The sequence below is a fragment of the Bos indicus x Bos taurus genome, chromosome 4, assembly GCF_003369695.1.
Source record: "Bos indicus x Bos taurus breed Angus x Brahman F1 hybrid chromosome 4, Bos_hybrid_MaternalHap_v2.0, whole genome shotgun sequence".
Taxonomy (NCBI): Eukaryota; Metazoa; Chordata; class Mammalia; order Artiodactyla; family Bovidae; genus Bos; species Bos indicus x Bos taurus.
Window position 1 is genome coordinate 41,867,564 of NC_040079.1, and position 14,617 is coordinate 41,882,180.

Here is a 14,617-nt window from a genome sequence, read left to right on the forward strand (position 1 = left end):
TGTTTCCTTGGCCATAGTAAGCTGAAGACATCACCTGATACTGCTGTCCAGATGTTTTGTCAGCCCAGAGGCCAAGGTCTCAGCACACATCCTGCTTGCCTGTAGCAGAGTGACAGACGTTACACACTTGTCACATCCTTAAAGCATTCCTGGACTCAAAGATCCTTGGACTAGCTCTCAAGGGAATGCTGCTGCTGCTGCTAAGTCACTTCAGTCGTGTCAGACTCTGTGCGACCCCATAGATGGCAGCTCACCAGGCTCTCCCATCCCTGGGATTCTCTAGGCAAGAACGCTGGAGTGGGTTGCCATTTCCTTCTCCAATTAGAGTCCATTGTGGCACCTTTTAAACAGTCCTGTTCTGATTTCACTGTCTTGTGTCCCACCCCTAGACCACACACATGTTTAATGACATCAGCTTATTACCAATTATATTACCAAACTGGCCTCTGGTCTAATAAAATGAAATTTTAAAGTCTACTAGAGAAATTTGAGACTCTCTTTTATCTTTTCTCCCTATTTTGCTTCATAGACAATTTATGCCTGAAATCTGATCCTGAATCCAGTACTATAAATTATAATTGAGTCTCAGATTTGTGAAATTTATTCTTGACTACAGCTAAATGAAGTCCCTCCCTGGGAATGCAGATAAGAAATAAGAAACATGTTTCTTCCTAGTTTAAAATGCATGAGTTCTGTTAAATAGGGTGGGCATTGGATTATGGTTGAATGTCTATATCAAATTAGATCTATTGCAGCTTCTTTCCATTTGTGGATGAATCTCAGTGTCCTAGACAGGAAGGTATGTCTTATTCCCTCTAGAATCATGGCTTGCAAGGAAGAGAACCTATTTAAATGATGACAAAAGAAGTAGAGAAGAAGCAGTGTTATAAAATGATACAACAGAGAGATTCACTTGCAAAATCGAGAGGGGCTTAAGTTTCTCTCTAGTTTTCTTTCTGGACTGTATTCCTTTACTTGTCCATGTCTTTACATGGCCTGAGCTTTGGATGATCTCGTGGAAATAACATCTACCACTCACGTGTCTTGGAATCAGCAGGAAAGGATCTCTTGTTGGTCTCTGTCTAGCCAGTTAGCTCCAGTAGTTGCCACATCCCATCTCTGCATTGGCCCAGGAGTACTGTTATCTAGGGCAAGCCTGGATTATAGTACTTGCTCTTGTGAAGCTAGAGAGGGAAAAAGTTTCCAGAAGAGGAAAATCTGAGCTGGAAGGAAAGGCAAGGAGGCTTGTGTGGTGGTCAGGAGCAGAGGGGCAGAGCACAACCAAGTCCTAGAAGCAGTTTTATCCTCCCCTTTGGAAAAGGCCATGAAAATGGCCCCAAAAAGTCAAAAAGGATTGTGAAGCTTTTAGAACAGAATTTTGTAGGTGAAAACTGATAGTTCATCTTGTACTTTTAACTTAAAAAATCAATACCACAATGCTGGACCATTCAACTTATTTTAGATCATGATTGAGTTCTTATTTCTGAGGAGCAACATGATCTGAGAGAACAGTGAGAGAAGTCAGGAGGTCCTCGTTCTTCTTTCTCATGCAGCAGTGCTGGGTCACCTTGAGAACTTGCTTTTAACTTCTCTAGGGCTTAGGTTATTTTGGCAACAAGAGGATAAGATGTAGCATGGATGTGAACATGACAGTGATTCAGTATAGTATGCCTGGGTGGATGTCCTTATCCTAGAAGCACCTGGAACTGACATGTTGGAGTGGAGAAAGAGGAGGTGGGAAGGGGGTGTGGCTGGGCTCAGATGAAAGCCTGGCTGCTTGTGCCCGTGACACACTGCACACATCTCAGCATCCTGGGAGGCATGGCAAGCCTGAACTTGGTCTGTATTTATATCCATGGGCATTTTACTGATGGACTGTTGAAGCCTTAGTCATTCTCTGGATTGATGGTACTTGATGAGGAAAGTTAAAGGTGAAGAAAATGTCATCTTTATTAGTTGGGAGCAAATCCCCAGGAGGTTTGGGAGGTGTAGAGGGAAAGCTTCTTCTGGGCAGAGGACATTGATACAGCATCAATCAGTCAGGCAGCCATCCAGGGCAGTGCTGCTCAGGAAACTGAGGCGGATTCTGGCGCCAACTCCCTGGCATTGGGCCACACTTCAGAGGTTAAGGCCTCCATACATCACTACCACAAGCCCCAGGTCCTACACTTCTGGGGCCCCAAGGTCGCTTACTCTTCTGACCAACTGGCTACCAATTCTGGAGTTCTTATTACTTTCCAGTTCAGTAATTCTCCAGAATGACTCAGAACACAGGAAAGTACTATCTTTAAAATTGCAATTTTATCACAGCAAAGGATGCAAATCAGAACCAGCCCAAAGAAGAGACACATAGAACCAGGTCTGAGATGGTACCTGGTACCACATTAGAGGATTAGGGAGAGTCTTTGGTTTCTGGTGCTGAGTATTCAGGTCATTTTATATTTTGATCTCTGTAGCCCAAGGATGATGTATATACAGGTCAGTCAAAGAAGATACCTGAGTTGAAGTCTATTGGTCCTTCCTAACTGGTCAGAACCATGACTTTTTAATCACCGTCATCTCTGTGTCTCTTGAAGCCTCTCACGTCAAGCCTCATGCATAATAAATGTTCAGTAAATATTTGCTACATGCAATGTCTGGAGAACTAGCTTTTAATAGTTCTAGGTGACTGCGTTTTATTATCATACATGGTGATGTCAAATAACTTTTGTAGAGATGATTATGGAGTATAGATCCTTGCTGTTTGAAATGTGATCCTTGGACCAGATCGTGTCCTCATCTGGGAGGTTATAGTAATGTGGAGTCTCAGGCCTCACCCAGACTTACAGAATCAGAGTCTGCCTTTTAAGTCTATGGGAAATTTAGTATTTTTCAAAGTTCCCCAGGAAAACCAGTAGGGTAGAGTACTGTAGGTTAGGAGGAAGCAGTCCTGATCCATTTGGACAATCTGGGTTTTTTTTTTTGCTCTGGGAATGAAACTGTTAGGTGGCGTTTCAGGGGACTGATGGTGTTTCAGAGGACTCTGAAGAGCTCTGATCCTTTATCCTTTAGCACAGAAAGAATTTAGCGAGAGGCAGTGATAAGTGATGCATTAGAATAGGATGCTTGTGAGGCTTATAAGCAGTGGAACAAGAGGGTGCTATGCCATGTGCTTAGTGGGCTACATTTTTATAATCAGAGGAAAAATTCTCGAATAGACATCATGCTTCCATCATCAGTTCCTCCTCCAAGTTGGGCAGAGAAGTTTTCTTGTCTCTACATGGTCAAGCCAGGACTGTGGATGTTGTTTCAGTCCTCTGTACAGTGAGCACCTTTCTATAAATTATTTTTGTGTGCAGAGAGCATGTCCTAGAGATCATTAGCTTGCTGAGCTCACTGGGCAGGATGCGAGTCTCACGCCACCATTGTTTCATTGTTCTGGGCCATGTCACATGCTTCTGCTGCATGGTTTTGTTGCTCAGCAAGCCTGCTTGGTTTTGTGGTTAAGCAAACCTGCTTTCTTGAGTGATCATTAACTTATTGGGGTCTCCCATATTTTTTCTACTCACAATCCCCTAGTGAAATTAGCTATTTAATCCCCTACTTTGTCTCCTTATGCTGTTCCTATCAGAAATCAGATGCCACCATTGTGAACCAACTCACCTTTCTTTCTGATTCCATCTCTTTATCTCACATGTCTTATAAAATTATGGTACATTTATGTCTGGATGGTGCTTTGTGTAAGCGTTTGCATTGGGGGCATGTTTAGTATAAAATCAGCTATTTTCCTAACGTGGGCTTTGAAGAAGATGGTTGAAGTGGTTTGAAGAACAGCACAAGAAAATTACAGTGCCTCTTTCTGGGGTCATGGAGAAGGAAGTGGCACCCCACTCCAGTACTCTTGTCTGGAGAATCCCATGGACGGAGGAGCCTGGTGGGCTACAGTCCATAGGGTCGTGAAGAGTCGGACACGACTGAGAGACTTTCCTTTCACTTTTCACCTTCATGCATTGGAGAAGGAAATGTCAACCCACTCCAGTATTCTTGCCTGGATTATCCCAGGGACAGAGGAGCCTGGTGGGCTGCTGTCTATGGGGTCACATAGAATCAGACATGACTGAAGCAACTTGGCAGTTTCTGGGATCAAATCTTTTAATAACTTTTTTTTTTTTTTGCTGCTGCTATTTCTGAATTAGAATCTGGAGAAATTGTTTTTCTTCTACAAAAAGCCAACTTCAGTAGGGGGCAGCTTGCACAGATGCTTCCATTTATAAAATTAATCTGGAAACCTGATCTGTGTGAGGTTTGTGACCTTTACTTTATCTTCCCATAGCCATGGAAAGACCTTCATGGCCACCTTGACTTCTGTGTCTCCTTTGCAGGTTCTTCCTCCTTCCCCTCTACTCATAGAGGTGCCCTTGGGCTCTAGCCTTGACTTCCTCTCTTCTCTCCACTCACCACCCCAGTGATCCCATCTTTTCTTAGGACTTTCAGTTTCACCTATGTACTGCTGACTTGCAAAGTTTTATTCCCATTTCATGCCTCCCCCCTGAATGCCACACTTGTTTTTATTGGTCTACCTGGATATCTAATAAGCATTTTCAAACATAAAATGTCCAAAATGAAATTCTTGTTTCTCCTCTCAAACCCTGCTCCACTCCCTTCTCCATCTCAGTTCATGGCAGATCCATCCTTACAGTTTGCTCATGTCAAAGAGTGAAGTCATCCATCTCTTGCATTCATACTGCATGTCTAGTCCATCAGCTGACACTTGGCTTCTATCTTCAAGGCATGTCTAGAATCAGCAACTTTTCACCACCATCCTAGTTCAAACCACCAATATTTCTCACTGGAATTATTGCCAGGTCTCCTAGTTTGTCTTCTTCCTGTTCCTCTTGGTCACCTTCAGGGTGTTCATAGCACCACACTCTAAGGGAGCCCATCCCTTCCATGGCTTCCTGTCTCTTAGGAGCCAAGTCAGAGTCCTTACTGATTCATGAGCTGCCTGAATGCCTCCCTCCCTCCCTCCTGTCTCCATCTGTGTCTCCGACCTTCCTCCCCAGTCTCTGGTCCAGCTTTCCTCCAGCGCAGCGAGCTGGCATGCTTCCTCCTCTGGGCTTTTGCTCTTGCCATAACTTTTGCCTGGAAAGTGTGGCCCCTAGACAGTCACCTGTCTCCCTCCATCCTTCCTTCCCATTTATCTTCTTCCATCGCTCCTTCTAGGATTCAGCCCTATCACAGCACCCCTACCCCTGCTGCTACCACAGTCCCTATTTCATGTCTATGTTCGCTTCTTCCCCAGAGCTCACATCCCTTCCTATAACACTAGATAACTCCAGTTTTGTTCATTAACTGTCTTCTCACTCTAGAATGTAAGTGCCATGACAATTAAAAAAAAAAATGAGTTTCTACTGTTTGATTTACTTTTGTATTCCTAGCATGTGGAAAAGGCATGCAAAATGAATGAATGGAAGTATTTGCTGTTCTAAAGAAGACTGAGCCCCATTTAATGTAAAATATCATGTGTGGGTCACCCAGTATTTACCAGACCCAACATCAGTGATGTGGGTCAGTAAAACATTAGTCATGTATCTATGAGCTAGGGACAGCACCATGTGACAAGGTACATGGATAAGAAGTGTTTCTGGAATCACTGGACAGCAGGATGTGGGCAGGAGTGGCTGGAATAACCCTGAAAGGAAAAAGAGGTGTGGCCAGCCTATGGAGGGCGAGTTTATAGTACTGGCACATTTGGAGTTTACTCTAAGGCAATGATGGACTTAATGATTTAGGCAAAGAAATAACATGATTATGTTGATGGCAGGTAAATACTTCTAGTGGAAGTGCACGAGGATGGGGGACAATGAAGGTCAACTGCTGAGAAGCTACAGCTTTGTCCGGGGCCTGGTAGTGGAATAAGGATGGCCAAGGCACACAAAAGAGACATTAAAGGGTGATGGGCCTATTTTTAATATCCAGAGTCACAAATAGGAAATAAGTCATAGGCGCCAGTAATATGAGAAATTAAACTTACAATGATATACTGTTTCACATCCGTCCCATTAAAAACAAAGAAGGCTGACAGAGCAAGTTTGGAAGATGATAGGAATGTGGGAGCTACGCAGATGATGGGAGGATAAACTGGTTCTGCCCCTCTGGCGAGTACCAGGGCTCCACCTGCCAAAGTGGGGATGAGTTGTCTTCCTGTTCAGATGAACCCATGCTGCTGCTGCTGCTAAGTCGCTTCAGTCATGTCCAACTCTTTGCGACCTCATGGACTGAAGCCCACCAGGCTCCTCCATCCATGGGGTTTTCCAAGCAAGAGTACTGGAGTGGGTTGCCATTGCCTTCTCCGAAATGAACCCATACCCGTGTATATCCTTGGGAACCTCTCATACATGTGCATCATGAGTTGGAGGTAAGAGAGTGACATTGCTTGTAATAGCAAAAGAGAAAAAAAGGAAGCAAGCTAAATGCTTGTTGAAAGGAGACTAGATAAATACATTTTGGAATATGCATTAATGAGGAATTCTAGAATGATTAAACTGGAAATTGAGAGCTATATGTTAATATAGGTAAATATTCCAAATATAAAATTGTTATTTCTAGAGCGTGAAGAATTTTTTTTTCTTACTAATGTGAAATCATTCATGCTACCAAAAAGCTTAGTTAAAAGCCATGCATAATAATAGAAAATTCTGTCAGTTTTTCTGTGAGATCAATACAGAATACACAGGACTCCCCTGGTGGTGCAGTGGCTAAGACTCTGTGCTCCCAATGCTGGGGGCCTGTGTTCGATCCCAGGTTGGGGAAGTAGATCCTACATGCCACAACTAAGAGTTTGCATGCTACAACTAAGAGTTTGCATGCTACAACTGAGAGCTAGCCCAGCCAAAAAAGAAAGAAAGAAATATTTTTGAAAAATACAGAATACTCATAGGATTCAATGCTTACCAGTAGAATACACCTCTGCTTTGCATTTTAAACTTATTCTTAGATGCTGATGTGAAAAGTAAAAATGCCACTAAATGGCATATTTTTCTTTGTAAAAATATAATATTTAATAAATATAATAAATAATAAAAATAGCATGGTTTGTGTGGATTTAGGGAATATGGGAGTTAAAGTGGAAAGAGTTTGGAATAAAAATTAAAAAGCTATAAGCACTGATCCTGGTTCTGTTTTTGTTATTATTGTAACTTTGCTCGTGTCAGTTCAACTCTCTAGGATTTCTGCTGTTTATCATTTGTTGTCATACGAGGACTGGCATGCCTGCCTTGACTCTGACAGTGTGATGGTGAGCCTTTTCCCTTCAGGAAAGGGCTTGTACATTGCAAATGCCTCTATACTTGTCCCTGTTAATTCATTCCCCAAATGCTGTTGGCTTTTTTTTTTAATCTCACTGAAGTAATAGATTTCAAAATAACATTGTCACTCAGTTGAAAGCTTGAATATACTCTGTATGGACCAAAACAGATCAAAACAATTTATGTCTGTGTTACTCTGGGTCCTCTGAGCAGCAGGTGCCAAGGTGGGAGGACCCAGGGGGACTGGTCCTGGTGTGTGTGTGTGGTGGGGCGGTGGTCTGGAAGGCAAGGTTGAGGGGGCCTCACAGGTACAATGTGATTCTCAGTATCATCCATCAGGGCACCTTTCCTCTCCCAGGAATGGGCCTACCCGGGCATCCCTACCATACTCAGCCTTTGGTGGGAGCCGCCTATAGAGGTGAGGCCTTGGGATGGTGTGAAGGTCATGGGTTCCACCTCTAGCTGTCAGAGATATGAGAGCTATGTTTTCATGGCTGCCACAGCCATGAAACAGTGTCACGAAAACTGCCTATGATCACATTTTATATTTGAGGACCATAATTGCTCTTCTTCATAACAAAATGACATTAAAAATATATTCATCTAGGTGTTATAAGATTGAACTTAATGTCTATTTCAAATGAATGGCCAATGGTTCGACTTTATGTTAAATATATTCCTATAACTGTCAACAACAATATAAAATTTATTGACCACCATTTCTAGTGATTATTTAACATTGGTTTTGAATTTCTGGCTAATGAAGTAAGATATAGAGCAAAGTTCTGATGCTACTATAAAATTGAGAACAAAATGATAATTATTTTTAGGGATATGATTGTAAACCTATAAAATATAAGAGAAATAGCTAGTTAATTGAATTATTAAGACAGTTTACAAAGTTAATATTCAGAATATAGAATTAAAAAGTCATTTGTAAAAGCCTCCTGGTAAACAATCCACCTGACAATGAAGGAGACGTGGGTTCGTTCCCTGGGTTGGGAAGATCCCCTGGAGGAGGAAATAGCAATCCTCTACAGTAATCTTGCTTGGAAAAATTCCATGGACAGAGGAGCTTGGAGGGCTACATGGGGTCGAAAAGAGTCAGACACTACTAAGCAACTGAGCATGCACCTTCATAGTGATAATAAAACATAAAATATCCATATATACTCATAAAAAGCAAAGAGAGTATATAGATAAAACTCCAAAACTTTACTGAGAAACACAAAAGACTTGTTTAATCTGCCAACACCCCATATTCTTTCATGAGGAAACTAAATATTGTAAAGTTGTTGATCTGTTTCATGTTAATCCATATACTGGTCACAATGTTATAATTAAAATATACTCAATTTTTCTTTTAATTAAAATATTTTATTAATTTAAATTAATAACATTATTCCAAACTATTGTGAAAGAATCAGTAGGCCAGGAGAGGTACATTTTATGTGGGTAAAAGAGCAAGAATGAAGCAAGGTGAGCATTTCCATATTTAAAGCTTCAATAATAAATAAATTGTGGTCTCAACTTCAGAAAAAGCAATAGGCCCATGAAACTGCATAACTCAGTAGATTCGAACACATGGCAAATGTGATACATGATAAGGAGCAATATGTATCAGCAAGGAAGAAGGATGTGCTTCACATGCTCCCATGTATGTTACGAAGAGCCGAGGTTTTCTTCACATAGTGCCATAGCATGCTGCATGTGGGCAGCAGGGAGGAAAAGGGAGGCTTTCTAAGGTTAAAGCATTAGAAAGAATCAGAAAGAAGAGTTTTGACTACTTGAAATCAGAAGTCTTCCATTAATATCTGAATACACAAAATTAAAAGGTAAATAATTCCCTGGATGATATTTGCAACATAGAAGTTGTACAAAAGCTAAATGTTTTAGGGTGCACAGAACTTACATTCTTAAGTTAAAAATAACAACTAGCTTCAGGAGATGAGCACTCAAAGAGCAAGATCAGACAGTTAATAAAAGGGCCATAAAATGGTAAGAGAAGGCTGAAACTGCCATCAGGAGGTAGAACCATGAGGACTCCCAGTGTTGGTGAGTGTGTGTCGACAACAGCACTCACGTGACTTGTTAGCTGGCCTGTCAGTTGGTGAGACCTTTGTGTAAGGCCACACGCCAATACGTATCCATAGACTTTAACTCAGCTACACATACTCAGGCCATAGTTTTTCCTGCAGAAATAAAGCAAAATGCAGAAAAGATTTTTTGTGCATGCAAAATGTTTGTCCCATCATTATTAAGTAGCAGAAACATAAAAACCACCTATGTGTCCAAAATAGAGGACAAGGAACTAAGTTATAGTATGTTTATCAAAGTTATCCATTTAGATTTATTTATGAGAAAATCTTAACAGCATTGGAAACACTTATATTTTGTTGAAAAATTAGAATATAAAATGATATAGACTGTAAGTCTTAAAAGGGAAAAACATGAATGCAAAGAATATACCAAATTGGTTAGTGGTGTTAAATTCAGAATCATGGGGGTCTTTTTTCCTTCTATTTTCTGCTTTTTATAGCATTCAAATTTTCCACAATAAAAATGACTTGTATAATTTTTTAAAAAAGAAGAACTAGCAATATTGTGTTGAAACCAGATGTGAAATGGCTGTAATTTAAACTCAAGAGGAATTGAATTCTTATTCCTTTTCTGGCAAATAAACTGCATTTCCAGTCTTCATTGTTCTCACCTTCCTCAAAATGAAGTCTTTGCAACCAGCTGACACTAGACAGGAACTCAGTTTTTAATGTATAAAGATGATTTATAATATAGTGGCATTAATGAGACTCATTATAAAATCCATTACCACGGAAGACATTTCTCAAAAGACAAAATTCAAAACATCTGTTAAGAAAGAGGCTGGGACCATCAAAACAATAACTGATTCAGGCAAAAATAATTGATGCTACAGGAAGCAGGTGAAAAAGTTTAAGGCATAATAATGTATTAACATAATCTCAAAGTATCTCTCCATGAGATACTTACAATTACAAAGAATAAAGTAGTAATTTTACAGTGGAGAAATCTGGCAGAGATCACCTATCAAAGTTGACATCACGAGAAATGAAACTAGCGACAGCTTCTGCGTTGTATACAGTACACAGAGAGCAAGCATGCCTTCCATGGTATTTCCGGCCAAAGTGCTTAACCTGAATTCAGACCACAAAGAAGCATCACACAAACTCAAAGTGAGGGCCATTCTTCAAAATCCCCAGCCTATACCCTGGAAAACCAGCAGTGTCATGAAAGACAAAGAAAAGCAAATGAACGTAACACGGGCTCTGGGATCCTGGATTTTCCTTTGCCATGAGGGACATTATTGAAAAAAAATAGTGAACTCTGAATAAATTAGATTAGATAATAGAATTATGTCCATGTCAATTTCCTAATTTTTATAATTGTCTTGTAGTTATATAAGGGAATTTCTTATTTTTAGGCAATATACACCAAAGTTTTTAGGAGTAAAGGTACATCCCGTCTGCAGATTCCTTTTTTAAAGAAGTAATTTTTAATTTTTATTTATTTATTTCTGCTGTGTGGCACCTGGAATTTTAGTTCCTTGACTGGGGATTGGAAGTGTGGAGGGTTAACCACTGGACTGCCAGGGAAGTTCCCGGATTTCTTTTGAGTGGTTCAGAAATAATTAGACATGCACACGTGTGTGTGTGTATAATTATGGAGAGAAAGGAAATACAAATATAGCAAAATATTAATATTTGGAGAATTCCTTGTAATATTCTTGTAACTTTTCCAAAAGTTTGAGCAGAGAGTGGCCAGGTGTTTGCCTGCTCAGCCAAGGGTTAATATATCATTAGGACCCAGCTGGAGTATAGAGGCTCCTATCTCTTACACTTGATCCACTTTTTTCTCACTGAGTTCTCTCTGTCCTATTAAACAATAGATGCCATGTATTCTAGTGGTAGTAAGACTTTTGTCTCTATCTTTCCACTGTTGACAGGGCTGTGAAGTGGTTACAATTATAATCTTTATGTATAAGTAAATAAACTATCATTTAGAAAGCTTAAGTAACTTGATCAAGATCCCAGAGCCAGAAATGGCAGAATGAGTTGAACTCGGGCTCCTCTACCTCCCTCTGCTCATCTGTCTATTCCATAACCAGGAATCATCTGTCTCTCCTATTACAACCCTTTCAATGCAACTCTGTGTGTGTGGTGGGGGGTGGGGAGGCGGGGGTGGTATTTACCCATCTAAAAGCATCTGTGTGGTCTCTGCCCATGTGAATTTCCAAAACTGATTTACACCAGGATGTGCTACTGCACTTGGCTCAGCCTCCCACTACTAAAATCATGTTAAAATCTTGCCCCCAAACCCCTTAAACCATTGAATTTTGGATAGCAAAAATGAAGCAGTGACCTATTCCATTAAGACTGTAGATCTGAGATCCTTTCAGCTCTTTGGCTTGACATGAGCAGTCTCTAACACACTCCGACTCTATTTTGTCAGAAGCCCCTCCTGGCCATGGTAGACAGTGAAGAGACCAGATGCTAACCTCCCCTGGCAGGTCTCCTCCCACTCGCTCCCTCCCTGTTCCAGCTGCCGTGATGTGAGGACTGCTCTTCACTCTGAAGTGTAAATGCCTCCAGGAGGACCCAGTTTAAGTCTGTTAACCTCCAGTATTGTTATGGAGTTAGTGCCCTAATTCAGACTTGCTGTCTGCCAGCTAAGAGATTGAAAAGGACTCAAGACAGCAGATTCAAGGGGGAGAAGTAGCCCTTGGGTGGTGCTAGAGGTTTACTTACCCTGGTTTTCTATGCTTTGACATAAAAACCTGGTGAAAAATAAGAATTTAACTAGCAGCGCATAGCAGCAACACAGCAGTACAGCTGCAGAATTGAGTCCAGTCTTCCTCTTATGAGCAGAGAATGCTTCCTTGTGGGAAAGGAGAATGTTTCCTTGTGGAGGAGGAGATACCCTAGGGGTCCTGACCTGACAACTATTGGAAGAAATTTGACCTGGGAGTTGACAGAAACTGGGGAAAAAATGACCATAAAGAGTTTGGAATTTCAGTGAACGAGAAAAACCAGTAGATATAAAAAAGAAAAAGAAGAGGACTTGGTTGTTTGGGATGGTTTAAATGGGACATGGAGTTCCCTGGTGGCTCAGTTGGTAAAGAACCTGCTTGCATTGCAGGAGACCCAGGTTCGATCTTTGGCTCAGGAAGATTCCCTGGAGAGGGGAATGGCAACCCTCTCCAGTATTCTTGCCTGAAGAATTCCGTGGACAGAGAAGCCTGGTGGGCTACAGCCCATGGGGTCACAAGGAATTGGATATAACTGAGTGACTAACACAAAAATGGGACACAGTAGAAAAGAAAGATGCCTCAGATTATTGCCACCTGGCAAGTCTATATTTGTACTGAAATTTCTCCCTGACTCATGAAATATAAGACTTTTCTTTCAAAGAAGGTCAGTTTAGGGACGTGCCAAGTGCTGGCTGGCATAGAAGAATCAGGATGACTCACCTCCCACTGAGCAGTGGGGTTCAGTTTAGAAGAGGGGTAGAAATGGAAGCTAGGAGTGTATTGCATTAGTCTGATTTGCTAGTTTTGTTGAGAAGCACATAGCCACACAACTTTCTTTTGCTGCTTGGGCTGTGAACAAACATGTACAGGATCTCAATGAGTTCCTCCACAAAGGTTTATTTCTCACTCATCCCACGTTTAGGTTGTTGGTCAACCATAGCTTGCCTTCACTTTATGGGTTGAGTTCAGACGTGCTGCATGTGTCTTCTTTCTTCTGAAATGTAGGCTGAAGGCATAGTGCAGTCTAGAACTAGAACACTCTGTTCTTGGGGAAGGGGCAGCAAGAGCAAGAGGGTTGGTATAAACTCATGATGTCTCTTAAAAGGCCCATGATGCTCAGAAGTAAACATTATATTTTTCTGTATATAAAAGCTGGCCAAAGCATATTATATGGGCAAGTCCAAAGTCTGTGAGGTAGGGGTATATACTTTCCTCATAGGCACTACAGGCAAGTCCCATGGTGGGAGGGACGCGTGATGCCCCTGAAGAGCATGGAATGACTGATGTCTGGATTATGATGATAATGGGCCGTGTAATAGTGACTGGTCCTACTGTCTCAGCCAGTTCTCCTTTTATTGTTAAGTTACACATGTACTTGTATTTATTTATTGTGACAGAAAACATGAGACTTCCAGATCAGAAAACAGACTGATTACCATAGCAATCTCATCATCATTTCCCAGTCTCCCATGGGGTGAAGTGATGAGAGCCAAATATTCCCTGTACATACAGGGGTTTGTGCCACAGGAGAGAAGCCCTGAAGTTACGACTATCAGGGCTTATACAGGAGCTGAAGGCACATCTGGGTCTCTTCCCCGCTAGAGAGAGTTTGGAATATAAAGAAATCTTCTCTGGGGAGAGGAGGCAGAAGACTCTGGGTTTACAACCTCTGGCACATAAACAGATGTCTCCAAAGGAGATATGACTATATCTTTCCAGAGGTCTCTATCCTTGGAGTGGCCACCAAAAATCCTTTCAGCCTAGGTGCCAGTGCTCTTTGCTCAGAAACATCAGGAACATGAAAATGTTCATAGAGCATTTTCCCTGGCCCTTGTGTATTTTAACTTTCTAACTTTTGTTGCTTAGTTTTAGCAGACCCGAGCTTTCAGCATTGTGGAAGTGAGTCCCCCTTGGTTCACAGTTCTTGGAGGATAAATGGTCCCCCTTTGGCTAATATACTGAGACCAGATCCTAAATCTAACACTCCTTCTCCCTTCCCAGCTGGTTGATGTTACGATGTTTCATATTACATCTGGAAACTTTTTATGTGTTTGAACATCATCATTCTGGAAACAGAACAGTTACTAAAGAAACCATAACTTGGATATTATCATTTATCTTGCCTCATAAATCCTTATTACATTACCTTATTATCAAATGATTTATTTACATTTTAGCCCCCAGGACTTTTGAGATGCTATTGTGGAAAAGACAAGAGTTGGCTACACATAGTCAGGTATCTGGGTCAGTGTATGCCCACAGATTTTTTATCTTTAATGGACTACATATTCAAAGAAAAGCTGTTATTGTTTGTTTTTCAATATCTGAGAAATTCTTTAATGTGGAGTCTGATGAGCAAGTAAGGAGGAGCAAGCATGCCTTCTCAGCCTGCAGCTTGTGCTAGACAAACAAGGTTCATTAGAGGCATTATACATCCAGTGCAGTACAGCCTCTCCAGTAACCTCCAGCCACAGTCCTCATCAAATTCTCACCATCTCCTCTGTCCTCACCCTGTTTATGCTGTCTTTACGTCTTGCCTGGATTCTCA

General features: G+C 41.2%; 1 protein-coding gene across 8 annotated transcripts in view; it reads left to right on the plus strand.

Moving 5' to 3' along the window:
- Window positions 1-14,617, plus strand: part of HECW1 (HECT, C2 and WW domain containing E3 ubiquitin protein ligase 1) — a 481,203-nt gene that overhangs the window by 125,509 nt on the left and 341,077 nt on the right. The gene's annotated exons all lie outside the window — the stretch shown is intronic.